General features: G+C 39.2%; 1 protein-coding gene across 9 annotated transcripts in view; it reads right to left on the reverse strand.

Annotated features, from left to right (window-relative positions):
- Window positions 1-22,555, reverse strand: part of LOC134213704 (protein sickie) — a 241,842-nt gene that overhangs the window by 160,718 nt on the left and 58,569 nt on the right. For 2 of the 9 annotated variants that reach the window (XM_062692998.1, XM_062692999.1), the window contains exon 1: window positions 203-379. The exons of 6 other annotated variants lie outside the window; for them this stretch is intronic. The gene's annotated coding sequence lies outside the window, so the exon portion shown is untranslated. Of the gene's footprint in view, window positions 1-202; window positions 380-22,555 lie in introns of those variants that run through there. One more of the 9 variants, XM_062693000.1, reaches the window with a different exon arrangement.

Below are 22,555 nucleotides of genomic sequence, written 5' to 3' on the forward strand. Positions count from 1 at the left end.
AATAAGACTTGAAAGCTAAAGAATCTTCCTAGTCATCGTTTCTTCCTATGACTGAACAATGCGCTGGATTGTCCTCAAAAGATTTTTTATCGCTTCTTGATTTTTTATTAGCACGATTTGAATCGCCTGTTATTCCACATCTCTTCAGTAATTCACTTCGCGAACTTTTTTCCATTCTTCATCTTGATAGACGTTATCTCACCAGCTCCGAAATTTGCGTAGCCCTCGCTTCAATATCACATTCAACGAAAACCCACTTTCTATTCAAAACAATAACATCTCGACAGAATGCGGCAACGAAACAACAGCGACAAAACCGTTTCAACGTAGCGATTGGCCTAACCAACCCGTACGCGCCCGATACTATTCCAGCACTGACTGAATGAATGGACAAGCGAAGCAAACCCGCAGATTTGTCTAACCCAAAAGCTCGATTCTTGATTGCATGTGGCGGTGGCCCTAACTACCACTACACAACTGACTCTGGCTCTATCGCTAAGCATCTCCGCGTGAGTCCGACTGCGACTCCGACAGTCCTACAGACAGAGCCGCACCACTACACTACAGTTAGTTGAACTGCAACACCACATGACTGCCCACCCATCATCATGAGCTCGACGACTTCGAAAGAAAAAAGCTTCTCGATTTATGCTGGCCTTCGTTGTATAGAACCAAAACATGTTGCTGCTAAGTTGTGTTGTAGCTAAAGTGTGGAAGGGAAATTGAAAAAAAAACATACGACCACAACAGCAAATGAACAGTGGAGTTCAATGAAGCATGGTTTGTTGGATTCATTGACTATGGAAGAAATAAGTGGACAAGAATGGAGGAAATATTCATTCACGCTCCAAGTAGTTTCATGAAGGAGATTCATTCTGATCTTAGAGTTTATGCGAATGAATGTTGTGAGAGATGGAAAAGCTCGCCAATAACAGTAGGCCGGAATGATTCAGCATCCCACAGTGTGGCATGCTTCGATTTCCTGTTGGAACCAAACATCATTAAAATTTCCGCATGGTCGATTTTAGCTGATTTACAGTTTGTTTTGAATTTGGTCACGGCGAACTGCACTTGACCATCCGGCTTTGTACGAGTGGCCAACCAATAATGCAACGTTAGAAGGCCATAATTTAGAACAAAAAGCAAAAGAGATTCAATTCGAAGCGAATGGGCATAAATCACAAGAAACGTGCGTAGTTATGTGGTGGTATTGCTATTTAGTCTGATCATAAATTTTGGTAGAATTTTATAGGAATTGCAAATGCACCGGACTAGGTATATGTCTATCGGCCTTGTATCTCAAACGAAGACAACATTGCTGCTTCGCAGAAGAACACTTAGATTATGTTTATTATCATTTTCCAACCAAAAATCTAATAGTCCGACCGGATCCTGAACATATTTAGAAATCAAAACATATTTAGATAATGTATGCACAACATTACCTTAAGATTTTATATAACAGGAGAACTAAAAAATCTTCGAATCTTAGGAAATGTATATGACTAAAAAACCATTATACGTGCTACTGTAACTATCCCATGTACATAGAAATTACAGCAAACATGGGACAAATATGTATACGACAGCAGTAACGATCTTCAGTAATTTATAATTATGTATTATTGTAACGATATCTGGTTAAATTGTACGAATAATGTTCCAATTGTCCGACATTTCGGTTGTGTTTGGTACTTTGGTAGCCTTTTTCTGAGGAAATTAAGTTAACTAATTAAATTGTAAACTATTTTCCCCATAAGAAGGTCACCAAACACAGCCAAAACGTCGGGCAGTTGAAACATTATTGTTTGATCAACTTAGATTGTAAAGCTGAATTACATTACATATATTCACAGACAAACAGACATAACAGTTTGAACATTTTTCAAAAAAATCCATCGTCCAACTTCTCTACCACCATCTTGCGAGCATGTTGCATGAAACAATGTTTCGTATGACATTGTCACCAGAAAGCGCTGGAGTGAAATGTCAAACTCGAAGGATTACGACGCTAGCGCCTCTAGTCGTGTAACGCGCAATCGATCAAATTCAAATTGATCGTTGAAGTCATGGTCGATGGAAATTTCTCTAGTGTTACGTCTGTTTGTCTGTGATATATTCATCAGTTGAGACCATAGAGCTAATAATTATTATTATTTCTCTTAATTATGAATACTTTCTGCCGAACGCTGGTCCAGTGATAACTTTTTGAATTAGACAAATAAGAAAACCAGGATTTGTTACTGATGATCACTTGGGAGCATATGCAAGAGTTTTACATGAACTGCTTCCATAGTTCATAATTAAAGTTTTGACGTTTGATCTGGGATTTGATTTCGATTGTCCTTCAGAGCATGAGCATGATTGACCGCTCGCGGTATCACTGTCAATTGTCCTTCAGAAACGATGAAGTACTCTGCAGGGTCAAATATAACTGCAGAAAAAACGTCAAACCTTTCTTTTCTTTTTCACATGCCAAATTTGGTTCAACTTCATCGATTAGTACTCGAGTTATGCAGAAACTTTGGTTCCCTTTGTATGAGAGCCTCTCTTTTTAGAGGGAATACCTCTAATACCAACATAAGAGCCTTCCCAGCTCCTAAGAACTTCTCCAAACAAATTTCCACGCAGAGAGACAGAAATTTATTTGTATGTATATGGATTGTGAAATTCCTTCAAAATGATAAGAAATTGTGGCAACCGCTTCTGATTGGATGGATTATCATGGTTTCCTTTCCTGTTGATGTTTCGATTTAAAGTCCGGTGTATAATTTTTTAAAGTTTTATTGATGTAAGTTTTAATTTGCATTATTAGTTTCTCTGGAGGAAATTATGAAATGATGGAAATGATGATGCAATTACTCGCCCACTGCAAGCCGAATATACCTCTGCACTTGCCACGAGTTCATGCGGAACTTGTTGGAATTTTTGGGTTAAGTTCGAGAGGCCGTCCGTCTTGGTTAACGAGCTGCCAATGTGATAGATAGGAGAAAACAACTGATGGAATTTCTAATTGGATGTTTGGAAACGCGTTTTAAAGTTCATTTCCAATTCTAGCAGAATATTCAAGTTGAAGGTATAGGAATTGAGATGGAAACGGTATGGAAGTCCTTTTCCAGTTCTAGCGATTGTTAGAACATGAGAAATATAGAGAAAGATACAAAGTACGATAATGGAACGGACCTGGGATTGAACCCACGACCTCCTGCGTATGAGACAGAAGCAGTAGCCATATGACTACCAAGCCCTCTTAAAAATACATTTTTTTTCACAAATGATAAATTTTTTTCCACAAATCAATAAAGAGCAATAAAAAATAAAAAAAAATTACATTCCAATAAAATTGGTTTAATTTTCTATGAACTTTAAACAATTTAAAAAAAAAGGATCATCTATGAAAAATGCTCAGTTTTATTGCATTTTTATATTTTTTATGTAAATTTTCATATTTTATATTGCTCTTCATCAGAGGCGTCGCGTCCGCATGTGCAACCTGTGCACTGCACATGTTGCAATTTTATCCTCAATATTTAAACTCTAGATAGATTTCTTGTCTTTCTAATCCAAGCATGTAGGTATTTGAATTATGTGCATTTGGAAGATGTTTCATGCAAATTTGTCTATTAGATACATAAACCGAAAATATGAATGTTTTTTTATAGGCGGCATGTGATGTGAGGCAACCAATGCTGCGATGGGGACGCGTTATATTTTTCTCTACGATACCGAACCGACCCACCGACACCACATGTTGTATCAACACGGAACTTTCAGCCGAGAACGTTTTGTCATGTATCATACACGCATTATTTTGTAGGTGTGGATCATCTGCTCTAACCGCAATCGGCGATGTATAGGTAGTCAAAGCGTTCCTCGCTGGCAGTGCACGGTTCGGTGCCTATCGAGAACCGCTTCAAACAGCGCACACGCTTAAAATCAATAACACAGAGATATGTTTGCTTTACACAAAACGGACCTAATGCAGAACATCCCCTAGATGAGCGACAGTTACACAGCCACAAAAATAGCTCGAATGGGTTTTTTGAAGCTTGGATTTCAATATTTTCAACAGCATTTGGTTCCTCATGAAACAAGGAATCTGTACAAACATTTACATGTTGAAAAGGACCGTTATCACGACCGTACGAGGCATTTTTGTGCCTGTGTAACTGTCGCTCATCTAGGGGATGTTCTGCATTAGGTCCGTTTTGTGTGAAGCAAACACATCTCTGTGTAATTAATTTTAAGCGTGCATGCGCGATTCAGTGAAGAGAGCGCGATCGGAACACGCTTAAAATTAATAACACAGAGATGTGTTTGCTTCACACAAAACGGACCTAATGCAGAACATCCCCTAGATGAGCGACAGTTACACAGGCACAAAAATGCCTCGTACGGTCGTGATAACGGTCCTTTTCAACATGTAAACGTTTGTACAGATTCCTTGTTTCATGAGGAACCAAATGCTGTTGAAAATATTGAAATCCAAGCTTCAAAAAAACCACACGAGCTATTTTTGTGGCTGTGTAACTGTCGCTCATCTAGGGGATGTTCTGCATTAGGTCCGTTTTGTGTAAAGCAAACATATCTCTGTGTTATTGATTTTAAGCGTGAACAAAATCGAAGAGAAGAGTAAAACGCGAGCATTTCTGCTTCCTCAAAGCGTTCCATGACGAAAGTTCCGCTTTGTATAAGCAACGCGAAGCAAAAGCGCTTTTGTTAAATGGGATGGCCCGTTTACCATTCCACTAATCCTGACGACAATGTACTGTCCGATAATACTAACGCAACATTAGCTCAATTTAAACAGAAATTATCATCTGCTAATAAGCGCAATAAAGCCTGTTTACAAATACGCCTATTATATTAGACATTGAAGTATCCGACAATATTAACATATTGGTAACTGATGAAAATCTATATTGTCGCAGAATTAGCGAATATGAAACGGGTCAACATTTTTAAAGATTGTTTTTTCGAGAAATCCAATACATTTAGTTAGGGAGGGGGTAAGTCAAATGTCAATGGTTCACACAAATTTATGATTTTTTTTATGAGCAAGTTTCCATGCTGATGGACGGAAAACTTCTCAACATCTATCCAGTCCAGAATATTGATCAAGGATATAAATTGTAAATAGAATAATTATTAATTGAGAAGAGTAAGGGCTATAAACTTCATTGTTCTCTTTATTGTAAAGACTTTGCATGATTGATATATTCCAATTTCCTTTTCTGTATTTAAAACTTCGTCTCAATTTACGAATAACTCAAATTATAATTGAAAGTGCCAGATCAATAATTTCTGAATATTGCTTATTTGTCACTTTGGAAACGATTCTGATGATAGTAATTTTTAATTTTACTTAAATCACTTTGAAGCTCAGTTAAGTTTGAGTTAATTCAGAAAATAAGAAGTAGCTAAGAACCATTTAGATGCAACAAAATAAGCAAACATATTGAGAAACGCGCTGGATAATTATTTGTTTATCATTTCAGATCCCTTTTATGTGTTTTTCTCGAAATATTAAAATAGTGCACAGGTTGAAGAATTGATCACGCGACGCCTCTGCTCTTTATTGATTTTTTCGTGGAAAGTTTTAATTTATTATTTTAGTTGTGAAAAATTCAGTCGGTGATAGACCATGAAGGTGTAGGTTGCAGAAACAGTCTCTGGGCTGACACATTGCCGAAAAGTCAAGCCCTCGATTGAAGCCCGTTTCAGTTCCACAACCTTTTCAAGAACCCTGTGTGCTTCCGAAATCGCTAGAGCTCCACCGGTATAGGCCCGTTCAAGTCAAGTCCGCTACTCATCCGACGTTCTGCGACGACCTCGCACGCCTGGCGCAAGTGCTGGCGTACTCTCTGGACTGGCACGTGGCCAACGTCAATGCAAGCCCAAGGTGAGAGCTTTCCGCCCAACCCACTCCCGTCCGAGAGCTTTCCATCATCGCTGGCGTCTTTCCTCTAGGACGGCCCCGTAAACGACATCAGACCAGGCCTGAATCCCGTCCATCAGTAAAGGCCCGACACCAGCATCTACTAAAGTCTGTCTGTGTGACGATCTGCGACGATATCACACGCTTGCTGCCATTGATGGCGTCCCATTTGAACTGGCACGTGGCCATTGGCCAACACATCAGTATGCACCCTCAGATCAAGCCCTAGGTGAAAGCTCGCTGCCGGCCTAGTTCAGCCCGATACGGTGGCCACATCAATGCTATTTCGACTCGATTGTCGTCTGCCTTAATCGCGTTGGTGTTACATATGACCCATCTGTAGGATCATTCAGAACGGAATCATAACAAGAACTGATGAAGAAATATGTCTCGAAGTTCGATCTCCCCAAGTAATTATGCCACTCCACTATGGTCCAGGATACAGATTTACGCGGAAAGATGAATTTTACGCCAAAACTATATTTTTTAGAAAAAACAGTTGTTCTACAAAATTTTTCGAAATAGTAAGGCCATCATTATGGTGCAACCAAAAAAATAGGGTGGCCCATCATATAAAAAAAATAGATTTTTTTTTATTTCTCGGAATATTGACATGTTATGTTCTACAAAGTTGTAGCACAGCTTATTCCAATCCATTTTGCTAAAAAAAACTTTTTCTGTAGTTCTTAAGTTGACTGATATAGAGCAATTTTACTTAATTGAATTAGGGTATTACTAAAAAAAACAGTATTTTTGATCTACTTTTTTTGTTTTAGATTTCTCGAAAAAGTTGTGTTCAGTTGACTTTTAGAGCTTGAAAATTTGCAACTTTTGATGGGTAAATATGCTCTATATGTTTTTCCGATCAAAAGTTATAATCGATTTTCTGTTAAAATTACATTTTTCATAAGTTGATATCTCCGGTTAGGGCAGACCAAAAAAATATGTTTACACGGCATTTGAAAAAGAAATTCATATTCCTTGTTATGTCAAAAAACTGGAGATATGTTATTTTTTTTTTAAGTTTTACCAATTTTACTAAAATCATGTTTTTTTTTTTCAAATAAATTGATATAACTGAACAATGGAAGAAGATACAGACGATATTCTTATAGCAAAACACTGAAAATCTCCAAAAGTCTTCAGAATGTGACATTCGTGAGAAATGAAAAATAAAAAATCCACAGCTTTAACATTTTTTATAAGTTTTATCATTATCATTGCATTGCAAGATTTACGAGAAAAGATTGATTTTCGGCCTAAAGCATACTCCTAAGAAAAAAAAAAATTGTCCTACAAAGTTGTTCTGGATACTTGGGACTTTATTATAAAGTTACCGAAAAATAGGGTGGGCCATTTTATAAAAATGTGATTTTTTTTTATTTTGCCTAACATTGACATAACATGTTCTACAAAGTTGTAGCGCAGCTTTTTCTAATCAACTTTGCTATATAAACTTTTTATTTAGCTCTTAAGCTCACTTGTTTAGAGTTATTTTACTTACCAGGATTAGGGTGTCTCCAAAAAACAATATTTATGATCTGCTCATTTCATTTTTTATTTTTCACGGATGTCACCTTTTGAAGACTTTTGGGGCTTTTCAAAACGCGTGTTTTGCTATAAGAATATCGTCTGTATCTTTTTCCGTTGTCGAGTAATATCAATTTATTTGAAAAAACATGATTTTAGTAAAATTCGTAAAACTTGGGATAAAAAAATAACATATCCTCAATTTTTTGACATAATAAAGAATATGAATTTTTCTTTCAAATGCCGTATAAATATATTTTTTTGGTCTGCCCTAACCGGAGATATCAACTTATAAAAAAAATGTAATTTTGACAGAAAAACAATTATAACTTTTGATCGGAAATAGATATTGAGCATATTTACCCATCAAAAGTTGCATTTTTTGAGCTCTAAAAGTCACCTGAAGACGACTTTTTCGAGAAATCTAAAACAAAAAAAGTAGATTAAAAATACTGTTTTTTTAGGTACACCTTAATCCAATTAGGTAAAATTGCCCTAAATCAGCCAACTTAAGAGCCACAGAAAAAGTTTATTTAACAAAATTGATTGGAATAAGCTGCGCTACAACTTTGTAGAACATAACATGTCAATATTCCGAGAAATAAAAAAAAATCTATTTTTTTTAAATGATGGGCCACCCTATTTTTTGGTAGCACCATAAAGATGGCCGAACAATTTTGTAGAACAACAGTTTTTCCTAAAAAATACAGTTTTGGCGTAAAATTCATCTTTCCGCGTAAATCTGTATCCTGGACCATAGTGCACTGTCACCCATACTCCTCAATAGGCTGCAATTTATCAAACCCTATCCACTAATCCGAAACAAGTATGTAAAAAAACATAAAGTTAAGATGAATTAGACACTCCAATGCTTCCTTTATTAGCTATTTCATTCCTTGCATGTCCGTAGGTTGGTTCTTGTACCGTCCACTTCCGATTTGGATTTTCTTCCGTTCCGTAGAGCAGTTTGGTGTCGACCCCGAGTGATTTGTCCCGGTGAGCTAGATAGAGACGTTTGGATACTCATTCTACATACGTGTTGATGCAACGAAGAGTTACTCAGGAGAGCGGCGGTACAGGCGGTAGCGTCTGCAAGAGCATCTCTGATGCACTGATGGGACACTGACAGAGGTAGTGTTCTACCAAGTTAGGAACATCACAGACTTCTCAGGGTATTCTGAAGTTGAGAAACCTCCTGAGTTGTGGGAGACCCAGGTGTGATCGGTCCGGAGATGACCTGTTGGTCCCACAACTTATGAAGTCTATCCAGGCAGCGGTGATACCTTTTACTATCCAGAGTTGCATGTTGGTGGATGTTCTCCAACTGCGGTCCCAGTCTTCTCACAATACCTTTCACATCGGTAAGTGACACCATCCACGTGGTGCACGCCTCCCAGTAGTTCAATCGGGGCTGTGCGTCTTCAAACAGTCCCCAAAAAGTTCGTGGCTCGTGACGTACGGACGTCCATGACACAGACGCATGGGCGTCGTTGGTAGTAACAAGATCCAGGCACTTGCTGGCGTTTGTTGATAAAGATCCATTCTGGATCTGGATCCATGGTTGACTAGACAATTATGGAAATTACGGAAACTACGCTGGCAAAATCGGTCAAGAATAAAATTGCCCTGTGACCCCGATCCCGACTCCACAGCCCGAAACTGAGCTGTTTATTGCATCTAAAGAGCCAGCTCCTCGTTCATGTTAGTGTACTCTGTCACTGGAGGGAGACTGACGACGATCATCCTGCGCAGAACCCTGTCCCCTTGGACAAGATGGATTCTATGATGAACAGACGTGGTTGCAACGACTTTGTGGCAGAATATAGATGATAGACTGACCAATCTGTAGACGGAGTTCCCTGTTGTTGATGCTGTATGATTTGGGCAAGGTTCGAACTATAGATTAACTCTAGTTCTGCAACTGACCATAACTCCACGGAAACGTAGCAGTTCGGTTATAACTTGGTCAATGGAGACTCCGAGTACTTTAACTATTTTCCGGTTGGGGATGAGGTTTTCCTCAACTCTAAGCTCAGACCGAATAATGGAAAACTCCACTGAGGTAGCCCAGTGGAGGACAGCACTTAAGACGGATTGTCATCGGCATATAAAAATGCAGATGTTTGGCGGTAAGAAGCGAAACACACCTTTCATGACTGTGAAGAAAAGCGTAACTACCAAGAATAACCCCCAGGGTCAAGGGTTACAAGGTCCACGTGTTTGCCCTCCTCGAAGGTGTCCTGTATGATGTCTCACATACCACAATAGTTCAACTTAATGGTCGCAGTGGTTAAAATCCCAAAAAAAAATGATGTCTCACAGGTCTGTGAAATAGGAGCCCGCTCCATATCTTAGATGGAAGGAGCTCTGTATTTTTTATTTTTTTATTTACGTGAATTTTGAAATGTTTCATTTCTTTACTCCGGGAAGAGGCGTGAGCTGTGACCAAAATTGAGAAATGGTTGCTGGTTGGTAGAAAACCCTCAAATATCACTCACTTTTGATGTGATACTTTTACCACGCTGACTGAAAGGCTACCTCATAGATGAATTCCGAAGACTAGGAGATCCTGATCGCCACGGAATGCCGGATATTGGATTAGATCCACTTATACATCACATTAAGGGAGCGATCATTGATTGGAGGCGATTGGCATCTCGAAGCCCTTCCTGGTCCAAGGAGTGTGTTAATATCTATAACTTCGGTAAGTTGTTCCAAAGATCGTTGATATTCCACTGGATGCAGAGTAGGACCTTCAGTGGTAGCGTGAGGGTAAAAAAAGCTAAGAGACTGCCTTCATCAATGCCAGTGGAAGGTAGAGCGATATGTAAGACTTCCAGTTGAGTTGTGCTGGTCAGCGGGTAAGTAATGAGATTAGAAGTTGGGATTCTGTCCGGAGAGGTTTCTTAGTTGGTCTGATATAAGTGATGCTTCGAACCGGAGATTCTGTCGGCGGATGAAGCTTGATTTACTTTGTGGAATTTTTCGGAGGAGACGGCGAACTGCTGGATGTGGTAGGACTTATCACCCAGGTTGGAGTGCACGGGTTCTCCAGGACGCTGTGTCTGTTGGAATTTATTGCGCGAAATGGTGCAACCAGGGTACCTGAAAAACGACCTGGAATGTGGGAATTACCTACCTTCGTAATTTGAAAGAATTTTCTGTGAAGATTTGGAAAAAAGTGCCGTGGAAATCCGGAGCAATTATCCGTGGAAATAAGGAAAAAAATATCCTAAAAATAAAAAAAAACTTTCCCGTGAAAATTCGGATGGGAAATATCTCCGTAATAGTCATTCGAATTTTTAAAATTCGTGAAAATTTTCATACGAAAGAATTTTGGAAATTAAATGAATTGTCCATTGTAAATTTTAAACAACATCCTTGACAACTAAAAAAAACTATTGGAAAAACAAATTGATTTCCTTTGAGATTCGTAGCAATTTCGAAATTGAAAGCAATTTCTCTTCGATATTTGAAAGAATAAACATGTCGTTCAATTTCAAAAGAATTCTTGTTGAAAATTTATAAGAATTTCCCATTGAGATAAATGAGAATGTTTTGAAGACATATTTTTCGTGAAAATTTTGATATTTTAGTTCGAAGGAATATGCCGTGATCCTTTTTTTCATTTTACCTAAAAAAATACTATTTTAAGCAAATATGCATATAATCAAAGGAACGATTGTTCACGACAGTTCCCGGAATTGGTTGAAAGTTCAAAACGCAGAAATTTAACTGCTCTGGCATTAAATCAAAAAGCTACTCTGCCACGGTTCCCCACGTTGTTGCTGGCCAGGCTACTCGCTGTGTTGCAGACTGGAAAATTCCTCCGAGACTATATCCCCGTCGGATTTTCGTCCGTCTGGTTGCGCGGATTTTCTCAGGCTTGCAAGAAGACGAGAAAAATCAAAGTCAAGAGAAAATGCATTAAGCTTCTTTCCATGTCTTACAACTTTTGCCATTTCCTTGAGTGTGTTGAACAGGAAAAGGGATTCCACTCAGGAGTCGAGTTTCTAGGAAGCAGGGTTCGGTGGAAAAGGTGCAGAAAAGGATGAGAATTTCGAGCTGCTCTGCAGCCTAATTTGGTGTGACAAAAGTGCAGTCAACTCTTGGCTGACTCCGCTAACTCGCTGTTCAAGGGCTTTCGCTGCCGACGTCGTCGCCGATAGATTTTAATTGTTTCGGTTCTGCCGAACGTAGCGTGTTTGGATAACTTCTGATCCCGTTTCGCGCCCACTCAGCACCGAGCATTGGCATTGTCTGGCACGGTACTCGTTCGGTATGATGCATTTTTGCAGTGTGCAATGTGCCAATGTTGAGAGACGACGGACGGGCATGTCTAAAATGACACGCTGCCGACGGACGTAGAGCTGCATTGTGAAAACTGCTGCAGTAGCATTACAATAACTAGTTATGCGCTCGGTTCAGTTCTACAGGATGCGCCAACAGAAATAAGAACTAAGTAAAAAAATCTTAATTACTGTTTTAGCTTGTTGATCGAAGCTGTCTTCAAGTCTTAATAGTTGCTCTGCTTCTTAAACTATTGATTTTCGAAGTTTGTTTGGTTTAACGGTTCAAAGAACACTTTTTGATATGATTCGTATACACGAATTTTGCCCTTAACAAATGTTTAACAGGTCAAACGGAACAAATCAAATATGTATGTAAGAAGCGCAGACTGTACGGCAGACCGGGAACTATATGTCTGCATGGTTGCTTTGTTTACCTTCGGGGAAGCTAAGTGCGGGTTCTAATGCAGCAGCAACCATCATAATAGTAGGCCAAGCATAATTTACCTTGCGCGGGTTGCTACGACGAGGGAAACACGGTGCGGATTGTTGTCATTCAACGAAATTCGAATTAGGTTTCTTTGGCTCGTAGAAACTGGGGTACTCACCTGGAAAGAGAAACAGAGCAAAAAATGTAGCCGGTATGTAGATTGGATTAGGATAATAGCGATGAAGCTTAGTCAGCATAATCGTGAGCTTATCGTTGTTTGCGGTTTGGAGAGGAGGAGGTGACGGTGGATCATAATGCTTGCGGGGTGCAATTTTCCAATTAGTCTCAACATATGAATTGAAGGTTGATTCGTCATGCGAACTTATGATTGTGTTGAAGGGAAAGCGAAAGCTCGAACTTGCGACGATTAACGATGCACGATTTATGATTCACTGCACGCGGTCATGTTTGTTCGTTCAGTTTTGTTTGCGGTCGGCGGTAACCGACGGTAGCATTTTTTATTCAGCTCATTTAACATAAATTAAATTTGTATCGGATCATATAGCTCGAGCTATAATTAGCTTAATTGAAAGTGTCTTGATGAATTGGAAACGATTTAAATTCGCCTTTTTTCTGTTTTTTACTTGTTGCAAGCTGCAAATTATTTCTACTTTAAAAACAGAAATAGGTCGCTACGTCCTCATAATTGAATATTTAGATACATTGAATTCTCGAAAAGCATGTGTTGGCATTGTCATTCTACTATCAATTTTCCATGCCATCTTGAGACACCGATGACATAGAAACCATAAAATATCTTGCCATTCTCCGGCGTTGTCACTTCGCATAAATCACAGCTTTTGCACTACAACGCTTCCAATGGATGTTTTCTCGTCGTACAGCAAAATTCTGTTCGTGATAGCCTCCCGACAACAATCATCCGCTCGGATGGTCCAACAAAGCCGGAATGGGGTCATCTGTGTTTACCATCGGAATTAGATATGTTCAAGCAATTGCTACTGCCACCGGTTCGTAGAATATGGTCAACTACGCTGGGGTTATTCTCTGTTACACGCGCGGTGGCCATAAAAGTCAATTGTCTTTATCGCATTGTGCGATCTGAGTAGGCGACCCATGACAACGGAATCGATCACGCGGAAATGATCACTCGTGCATCGATCGACGGGCCAACCATGTTTTACAACATGATTGCTCGAGATGATGACTGTACAAATGAAGGTGTAGGTCGAAACTAATATGTTAGCCATGAAATTGCGATAAACTGTCAGGCATGGTTTAGCATGTTGTGATAAAATCTTGTTTAATTCACACCCGAAGAGGTTAATATTTAAACCTTATGCAGACATCTACATCTACTGGTTGGTATGCAGCAAACCTGCTCCGTTATAAAAAGCTAATAAATGCCATTCCCACACCCATCCTCTATTACATCATGTAAATCAGTGTCTACAAAGTTGCAGTTACGGTTCGTTACCCCTCAAAGGCAGCGCATCTTGAAGCAAGCCTTTTGACATTATCACTCTGTCCTTCTTCAAATAGTTTCCGATGATTCTGTTAGATCGGTCGTCATCCTCTTTTCAACACTGTCCACCCCATGTCGAACCCTTTTTGAATCCAACTGGGAGCTGTCGATTGTATCGGAGCCACCCATCCGTTCTAAAGCCTGAGGACATACCAACATGAAGTGACACAGATGGGATGCACTTATATTTGCACTGCAGCGACCGAGAGGCAAGCCGCCCTGCTGACAGGACATCGACCATGAGGCAAAAAAAAAATACACTGCACAGGTATGGGTTTTGCTGGATTTGTCTGGACTGCAGGGTGTCTAGTCTGACCGTTGTCCACCAACCCTAACCCAGCCCTAGGTCGCTGATTTGATGCATCGGAACATCCAAACCCAAGTGCCATCGAGATAGCAATCTGATGTTGTGACTAGTTTCCAGCGCACTGAGTCCTCTCTACCCAACAGAATGGAAGGACCAGGGGGAAAAAAGTTATAATTGAAATGTGTGTTTTTGATTGAACTTCATTCGGTTGATGGCACCACCACATCATCCGATAAGTCCGGGCTCCGATACGTATGACAGAAAAGAAAGTGAAAGTTCCAGTCCCGTAGACTTGGGTGCGGTGCTGGAAATAGAACGAAGGCATTGTGGGAAACCGCGGTGTCGGACGGATGAGTGCAGACAGACTACCTTCTTATGTGGTTTGTTCAACTTTGTCTGGTTTGGTGATGATATTTATAAATTCTTTTACTTCGAAAACTTTAGAACAATACTAAACAGTAATAGGAAAAGCTCCAAGTTTGATTGAGTACACAATAAATAAATTATTTATTTGCCTTTTGTTTTCAAAGATTTTTTGTGAACATTCTGTTATCTTCGGACGAGATTTTCGTGGAAATTTTTGTTTCGACTTTTGTTGTTTAACTTCATCTTCATTGTTGTCGTAACGTCTCCCACTGGGATATTGCCGCGGCAGTTCCATATATCATGTGGCTAGCACGACAATACTTTAATCCTCAAGGAAGTCAATACTAGGATACAAGATTCGACATGAAGCATTGAAATTTATTTTAAATTAGCTTGGTTTGACCGTTAGTACACCCAACTAGCGACTGTGAGATTTTCTAACAATTCTGTATAAGAACCTACCAAAACCTGTATAAGAACTGGGCATATGCGAAATTGTTTGATACTAATACAAATGAAAGCTCACAAACCAATATTGTAAGAAAAGCTAGCAAAATGGTAAGGTCTCATACAATATTTGTATAAGAATCTAGCATTTTCGCATATGCCCAGTAAAGGTTTTGGTAGGTTATTATTCAGAATTGTTAAAAAATTTAACAATCGCCGGTTGAGTACAGTTTCTAGTAATGAGTGGGAAGAAACAAATAATAATAATGCTGACCGTATCCTCACAGTCAATTTAGTATTAGATGAGGAAAATTAGTTCGACACCCACTGTTACAAAAGGCCTAAAAATTCTCTGCTTTTAGAGACTTCTTGGAAACTCATGATCATTGGCGTAACTAGCCTCGTTGCCTAGGGGGGGCTATAGCCCCTTCATCTATTTTCTCTATTTTGAACATCTTTTCAAAAATTCTCGAACATTTTACCACCTCATTAAGTTACCTTGATGGTAATGTGGTTAATCCGGTCCAACCACCTAAGGCAATTGCCGATCAATCACACTCATCCATATTCTCTTTTCTCAAGCACGTGCTTTCTGTTATAGCCCACAGTATCGAAGAGTTCGAAAAGAAATTGATGGCTAATGGCTATTGCATCTAAGTGTAGTAGCACTCGGCTTTGAACGTACACTCAAAGGACAATATGTGATGGATCGCCGTCAGGTTCCCACCGAGGCAGTGAATATCTGCATATTTGTATAATTATTCCATCTATCTCAAATGAGAAAAAAAAATGCAACATTCCTCCAGGTATTCCAACGGGAATCCTCCAAAGTTTCCGATGAGAATCTTTTAGTGATTTCGACGGGAATGTTCCAAAGATTTCGACGGGAATCCTCCAAGAATACCGTAGGGAACCGCCAAGGATTCTGAAGGCAATCCACCTGGGATTCCAACAGGAATGTTCCAGGGATTCCAAATCCTCCCGGGATGTCGATGGGAATCCTCCAGGGTTTCCGACAGAAATATTTCAGAGATTCCGACGGGAATGTTCCAGGAATTTTACTGAGATCCTCTAGATATCTTCCATCCTCCAGGAATTTGAACGAGAATGTTCCATGAATTCGGACGGGAATGTTCCAGAGAATCGGACGGAAATATTTCATGGATTCCAATGAGAATCTTCTGGAGATTCCAAATGAAATCCTTTGGGAATTCCGACTGAAACATTCCAGGAACTCCGGCGCGAATGTTGCTGGAATTCCAACGTGAATGTTCCAGGGATTTCGTAGGCAATGTTCCAAGGATGTAGTAGCAAATCGTCGATGGATCCCGAAGCAAATCGTCGAGGCTGTGGTCCGACACTCAGTGCAAAAAAATCTGCTCTTTGATTTTACTGCATCTAAACGATTTTATAGTCTTAACTAAGTGAAGGATATTTGAATTTTCTAAAAAAAAAAACTGTCAAAAAAAATGCACGCCAGAGCCTGAAAATACACACCAGTGTATTTTCAGTACGCGCGCTCCTGTGGCTTTGGCGTGCATTTTTTTGACAGATTGCCATGTCATTTAGAAAAATTCAAATATCCCTTCATTACCTAAATGCACTTACTTAGTTGAGTTAAATGGAGTAAAATCAAAGAGCAGAATTTTTCGCACTGAGTTTAGGACAACACTGCAACGAGGGACTCCGAATCAATCCTTCAGGGATTCCGTAAAGTATCCTCCAACGGGAATCCTCCAGAGATGTTGAAGCAAATCGTTGAGGGATTCCAAATCAATTTTTTAAGGGATTAAGGGAAATCGTCAGAGGGATTCCGAAGTAAATCATTGAGGGATTCCGAGGCAAAACGTCGAGAGACTCCGTATTAAATATTCAAGGGATTCCAAAGCAAGCCGTCGAAGTATTCTGAAACAAATCGTCAAGCAGATCGTCAGAATCTCCGAATGATTCCGAAACAAATCTTTGAACGGCTCCGGATGAATTCCGAAGAAAATCATCGCGAGATTCTGAAGACAATCATCCATGGATTATGAAGAGTATCCCCCACAGATTCCCTTAACGACACCAAAACGAATTCAGTGTGAATTCTTCTGGATTCCGTTTGGAATACTTCGATGATTCTGAAAGGAATTCTTCAGAGGTTCCAATGAGACGTCTTCTCGGATTCTGATGGAAATTCCTCTGGGATTCTGATGAGAATCCGTCCCGAACGTTGATGGGAATTGTGGAGATTATCATGCTGCAAGGCAAGCGGAAGTCTGCTGATAAACTGTCACTCCAGTCCATGATGGTTAATACATGTGTTTGACTGCTGGCGAAGTACCAGGATTGCTTCGATTGATATTTTGGTAGATCTCCGTTGTTGTTCATATCTGTAAACAACGTTGTTGTTCATATCTGTAGACGAACGCATAGAGAAAACAGAACTGAGCAATAAAAATCCCATTCGACTAGATGCTGATGCCATATTATAAATTTAGAGACAGTACTCGTCGATAGAAACCCTTCCGCACGCGATGGAATATGAGCATATCAAGCCACCTTCCTTTTGCCGTCCCTCCCTCTCCATACGGGAGCTTGGAAGATGGAAGTTCGTAAGATTTATACCATCACAAATATTGCCATCCACTCGCTTTGCAATCGACATCTATAGAAACATTCTTCCTACCATCATTATCTTTCTTACGCTTAATTTCACACAACATGCACCGTAAATGAATTAATTATTCATTTTTATTTTATACACTGGCGGGATATAGTAAAACTAAAACTTGTCTATGCCATATCCTCGAAACACTTCGTCGAATCACATTTAGTCGAATCAAATTGTGTACATAACCTCGGACATAACAGGACATAACCTCGAATGGACATTCGGCCAACACAATTTTTTTTATTCCAGGACAATTGGTCGAAAGGGAACTATGTCGAATGGTCTTTTGATCTAATGGACATTTAGTCGAAAGCAGATTTTAGAATGAATAATCTAGGTACATTTCGTCGAATTGATATTTAAAAGAAAGAAACTTTAGTCAATAATAATTTAAAACTAAACTATGTATTGCGGTGTTTTATAAAGTCACATAAATAATGCTCCAATGTAGACCAAAGAATGATGGGTTCTTATAAAGAGTAAATTGGGAAGCGGTGAATATTCCCGACAGGATATTGACTTTGGCGAACCCCTCCAACCAACTATGATGAATCAATACCACCTGGCCAAATTACATTTAGTAAAAATGAAGTTTCGTTGAATGACACTACACAGATCGAAAAGACGTTACGTCGAATAAACAATGACGACTTATGGTTGGAAGTAGATTTTCCACTGAATCAATTATTATATGAATATTAAGTGAAAGAAAGAGTATCCATGAAAAGAGTACGAAACCATATGCTGCACTTTACTTTCGACCAAATGTTCCTTCGACTGAACGACCTTTAAAAGAAATGCTATTTGACCAAACGTCATTCGATAAAATGTGAATCAACCAAATGTCCGAAAGCCAACTACGATGAAGTATTGGAAAAAAAACATTGATATGGTTTTTTGGCTCGTCCCAGAAAAGTTATTGAGTAGAGGATATTTTCACATCGGTGCCTAATATTTTGCTATTTCTGAACGTTTTAAATTTTTCTATAATCCCGTCAGGCATTAGGTTCGAGCTCAAATGACAGACAAACAAAACGCCATTGTCAGGTGCAGTGGCGTAGCCACGGGGGTGGTTTTGGACCTCCCCCCCCCCCCCAAAGACAACATTTTTAGAAGAAAATTTTTTTTTTCGAAAAAAAAATGTTCGGAAAACCCCCCAGACCAATTTTCTGGCTAAACCACTAGTCTGGTGTAACTTCGATTGAATCCGGCGTCTTTTAATTTTTGATTAAAAAAATATACGAAAAAATTCCAAATTTGCAACAAAAAATGGTGATATTGATCATTTGACAATAATTCACGTTATATTTTTTTGAACGTCCAAAGTAATCCTCAAATTGCCAAATGATGATACTACCATCTATTGTACCAAGGTACCTGCCTATAGCACTGGTCATATCAAACGAATGATTTGATCCTCTTTATATTAACTGTTAGTATTTCATAAATCTCCTGTATGAAGGGGCAAAATGGGGTGGTTCCTTAAGCAAAGACACTTATGCGAAATCCACGGGGTGAGTAGTTAATCTTTGTCTAGAAGAAAGATCGTACAAATAATAATATTATCAAGCTTTCGTTTTCCAGGTTGACCCAATAGATGTGGAGAAGAGCTCGCCCTTCATCCACTAAATGTTACCAATAGGAAGGGGAAGGGTTATTTGGCCGAATGGATCATATGGCCGAAAGGGTCATTTAGTAGAAAGGCTCATTAGGCTGAAAGGATAATTTGGCCGAAAGGGTCGTTTGTCCGAATGTGTCATTTGGCCGAATGGGTCGTTTGTCCGAAAGGGTGATTTGGCCGAATGGGTCATTTGGCCGAAAGGGTTATTAGGCTGAAAGTATCATTTGGCAGAATGGGTCGTTTGTCCGAATGTGTCATTTGGCCGAACGGGTCGTTTGGCCGAAAGGGTCATTTAGCCGAAAGGGTCATTTGGCCGAAAGTGTCATTTTGCCGAAAGATTCGTTTGACCGAATGGGTCATTTGGCAGAAAGTGTCATTTGGCCGAAAGGGTCATTTGGCCGAATGGGTCATATGGCCGAAAGGGTCATTTAGCCGAAAGGGTAATTTATCCGAAAGGCTCATTAGGCTGAAGGGGTCGTTTGGCCGAAAGGGTCGCTTGGCCGAATGGGATGTTTGGCCGAATGGGTCATTTGGTCGAAAGGGTAATATGGCCAAAAGTGTCAATTGGCCGAAAGGGTCGTTTGGCCGAAAGTGTCATTTGACCGACAGGGTCGTTTGGCCGAATGGGTCATTTGGCCGAATAGGACATTTGGCCTAATAGTTTATTGAAAAGTGAGAAATTAGGAGTAGTTTCACACAACATGTTTGTCATGCAAGCTATTCTACACCCTGTCCCATATTTTCCGGTAAGACGTTGTTTAATTTAAAAAAATAGCTTCCCGTCAGAAATCTCACGTCCCTACAGATACCACGGATGAATCTTACATGTAATATATAGAATAAATTATTGGGTTTCCAGAAAAGGATCTAAGAATCCCAATTGCAATGATTTTGATAACTGTTAAATCCAATTTCGAGTAATAAATAAATTCTTTCGTGAAAATATCGTTGGCAATGCGCAATGTTTTGAAGATTGCGAAAGCTGTTTTAGAAAATCCACTATACATTGACATTCCGCTCAAGGATGTTATTGTTCATTTAGTAATCAGGGTTCGATTATTTAGTAGTTTGTCAATTACTTATTCCAGAGGCTGAATTTTGAAATAAGTTGTATGGTAAACTGTTAGTGCGAAGGTTTTGCTGTAACTTCGTTGTTTGAATTCCACTCATAATGGAGTAATATATAACTTAGTTACTGTAACTAGCGCTTCGACTTTGTTCTAAGTAAGAGATAATCGGGTTTCGGGTTTTCAAACCCGAAACCCGACCCAAACACGAACCCGACGGGTTCGGGTCGGGTTCGGGTTTGGAAAATTAGAACAATGTCGGGTTCGGGTCGGGTACGGGTTTGTGAGATGATAAAATGTCGGGTCTGGGTCGGGTACGAGTTTGAGAAATAAAGCATTTAAAATTTTTTATTCGTTTCTGCTAATTTTGAGGTTTGTTCGTTGTTTGGGTCTATACCCTTTTGGGTTTAAAGAGAAATATAAAATATCTAGTTTGAGTTTTCCGCCAAAAAATTAGTTCGAGTCCAGCTCGGGTTTAAGACTGCAAAAATTGTCGGGTACGGGTCGGGTTCGGGTTTGATAAGAGTTTTCATTCCGGGTTCGGGTCGGGTCCGGGTTTAAAAGGAATTTCTAAATCGGGTTCGGGTCGGGTTCGGGTTTACAAAATGTGAAACCCGACCATCTCTAGTTCTAAGTGGAATTCAAACAACGAATGTTAAGGCGGAAATGTAGGAAAACCTTCACACTATAAGTGTACCATGCAACATATTTTGTAATTTAGCCTCTGCAGTGAGTTATTGACAAACAACTAAATAATCGAACTCAAATTACTAAATGATCGAAAACATCATTGGTTCCGTTACCGCTTCCATTACGTTTCCTCTTTAGTGTTACGTAATATTTGATCGACCCCTTATTGTACCCGGGATGTCTTACAAAAGCACAGCGGTCATCGATGATTTTGAACACACCTTTCTCTTCTGTTATGTATTTCTTGTGTACTGCGTGATCGCGTGGAGTGTCATACATCCTAGATCTCTTTTTCTAAAAGATATTCTATGTTATAAGATAAAGATTGTCGCTGTCCGGAAAATCTTTTGCTGGCGAGGATAGAGTGCTAAATGCCAATGAAGTAAAAATCCAACATGTTTCGGACAGCAGAACAAAGAGAACTCAAGCGACCATCTTTATCTTGTAACTAAAATATCTTTTCTTTTTCTCTATACAACGGACACCAATTATAAACGAGTTTCACTTTGCGATTACTACAAGCATTTTTTGTTAAACAACGGTCGTTTCAAATTTCAAATTTAAGTTTTTGCTTTTTACAGTTTTCAAGCTAATCATCAGTCTCAATACTCCCCGTTTGTTAAAAATTTTCAGCTAGGTCTACGGTGACATTTCATGACAACTAAAGTGAGGTCTTCACTGATATTCATATTTTTTTCTATCTGCATCTCCCTCCCAGGATCATATCTGGCATTTTGGTCCGGTTACTTTGAGCTACTTGTGAGTCACTTACCGTCATTTATGGGACAACTTCAATCAGATATGGGCTATGGCTGACCTTCGGTAATTTCTTCCATTTTCTATCACTTCACTTCCGCCGATTTCGAGACAAATCGATTAGTGAGAAAATCTTGAAAATTGGTCCAAATTGTAAAGGCCTTACTGTAACAGGTGCATTAAGAGTTTTAGGAGTTCGTGGATTTCTGCGAGTATTTTCATTCTTTACGTGACAAAGATTTTTTCATATTTCGTGAGGGACCCCGAAACCATTTGCGGCTTAAACATATGGGTACTTTTGGAAATTTTACTTAAGCTTAAGGAAAAAATCGATTGTACTATTTAAACAATTAAACGAGGAATACAATTAGAATCTAGCCAGTCTTCCAAACGTAAGAGCAAAATTTAAACATTTATTTTCTCGCATAAATACCGACAGCAATGATTAAACATACAGGGAACGATTGAATGTATCATCATCATAAGATTATCACATCTCAAGTCAAGCATCGCTGATGTGATTCCATAACGGAAAAGCGCCTTAATAATTGATTGTTCGAGGGCACTTCAATGACGAAAAAGAGAAATTTAATGTTTTTTTCATTTGAACTATGAGAAGCAAATCATAACCACGAAACAGAACAAGAACAAAATCATGTTCGTGCAGTAAGAAAAATCTTGTCGTACCTGTTGAAAATGTCTTTTGTAACGTTGGCTGATGCTGAATGTTAAGTGTTCAGCATTTTGATTCGTCAATCAGACCGTTGAATCCAAAGCAATAAATAATAAAAATAGTTTGCTCCTGTTATAAATAATGTTCTTGACTGACTTTTGCTCTAAATTGTTTTCTGCATAGTTGTCCCAAGTCTTGCACTAAAGTCTAGACAGAAGAAGACAATTTTGTTCGTATATCTACTC

Source organism: Armigeres subalbatus, chromosome 2 (assembly GCF_024139115.2).
Source record: "Armigeres subalbatus isolate Guangzhou_Male chromosome 2, GZ_Asu_2, whole genome shotgun sequence".
NCBI lineage: Eukaryota > Metazoa > Arthropoda > Insecta > Diptera > Culicidae > Armigeres > Armigeres subalbatus.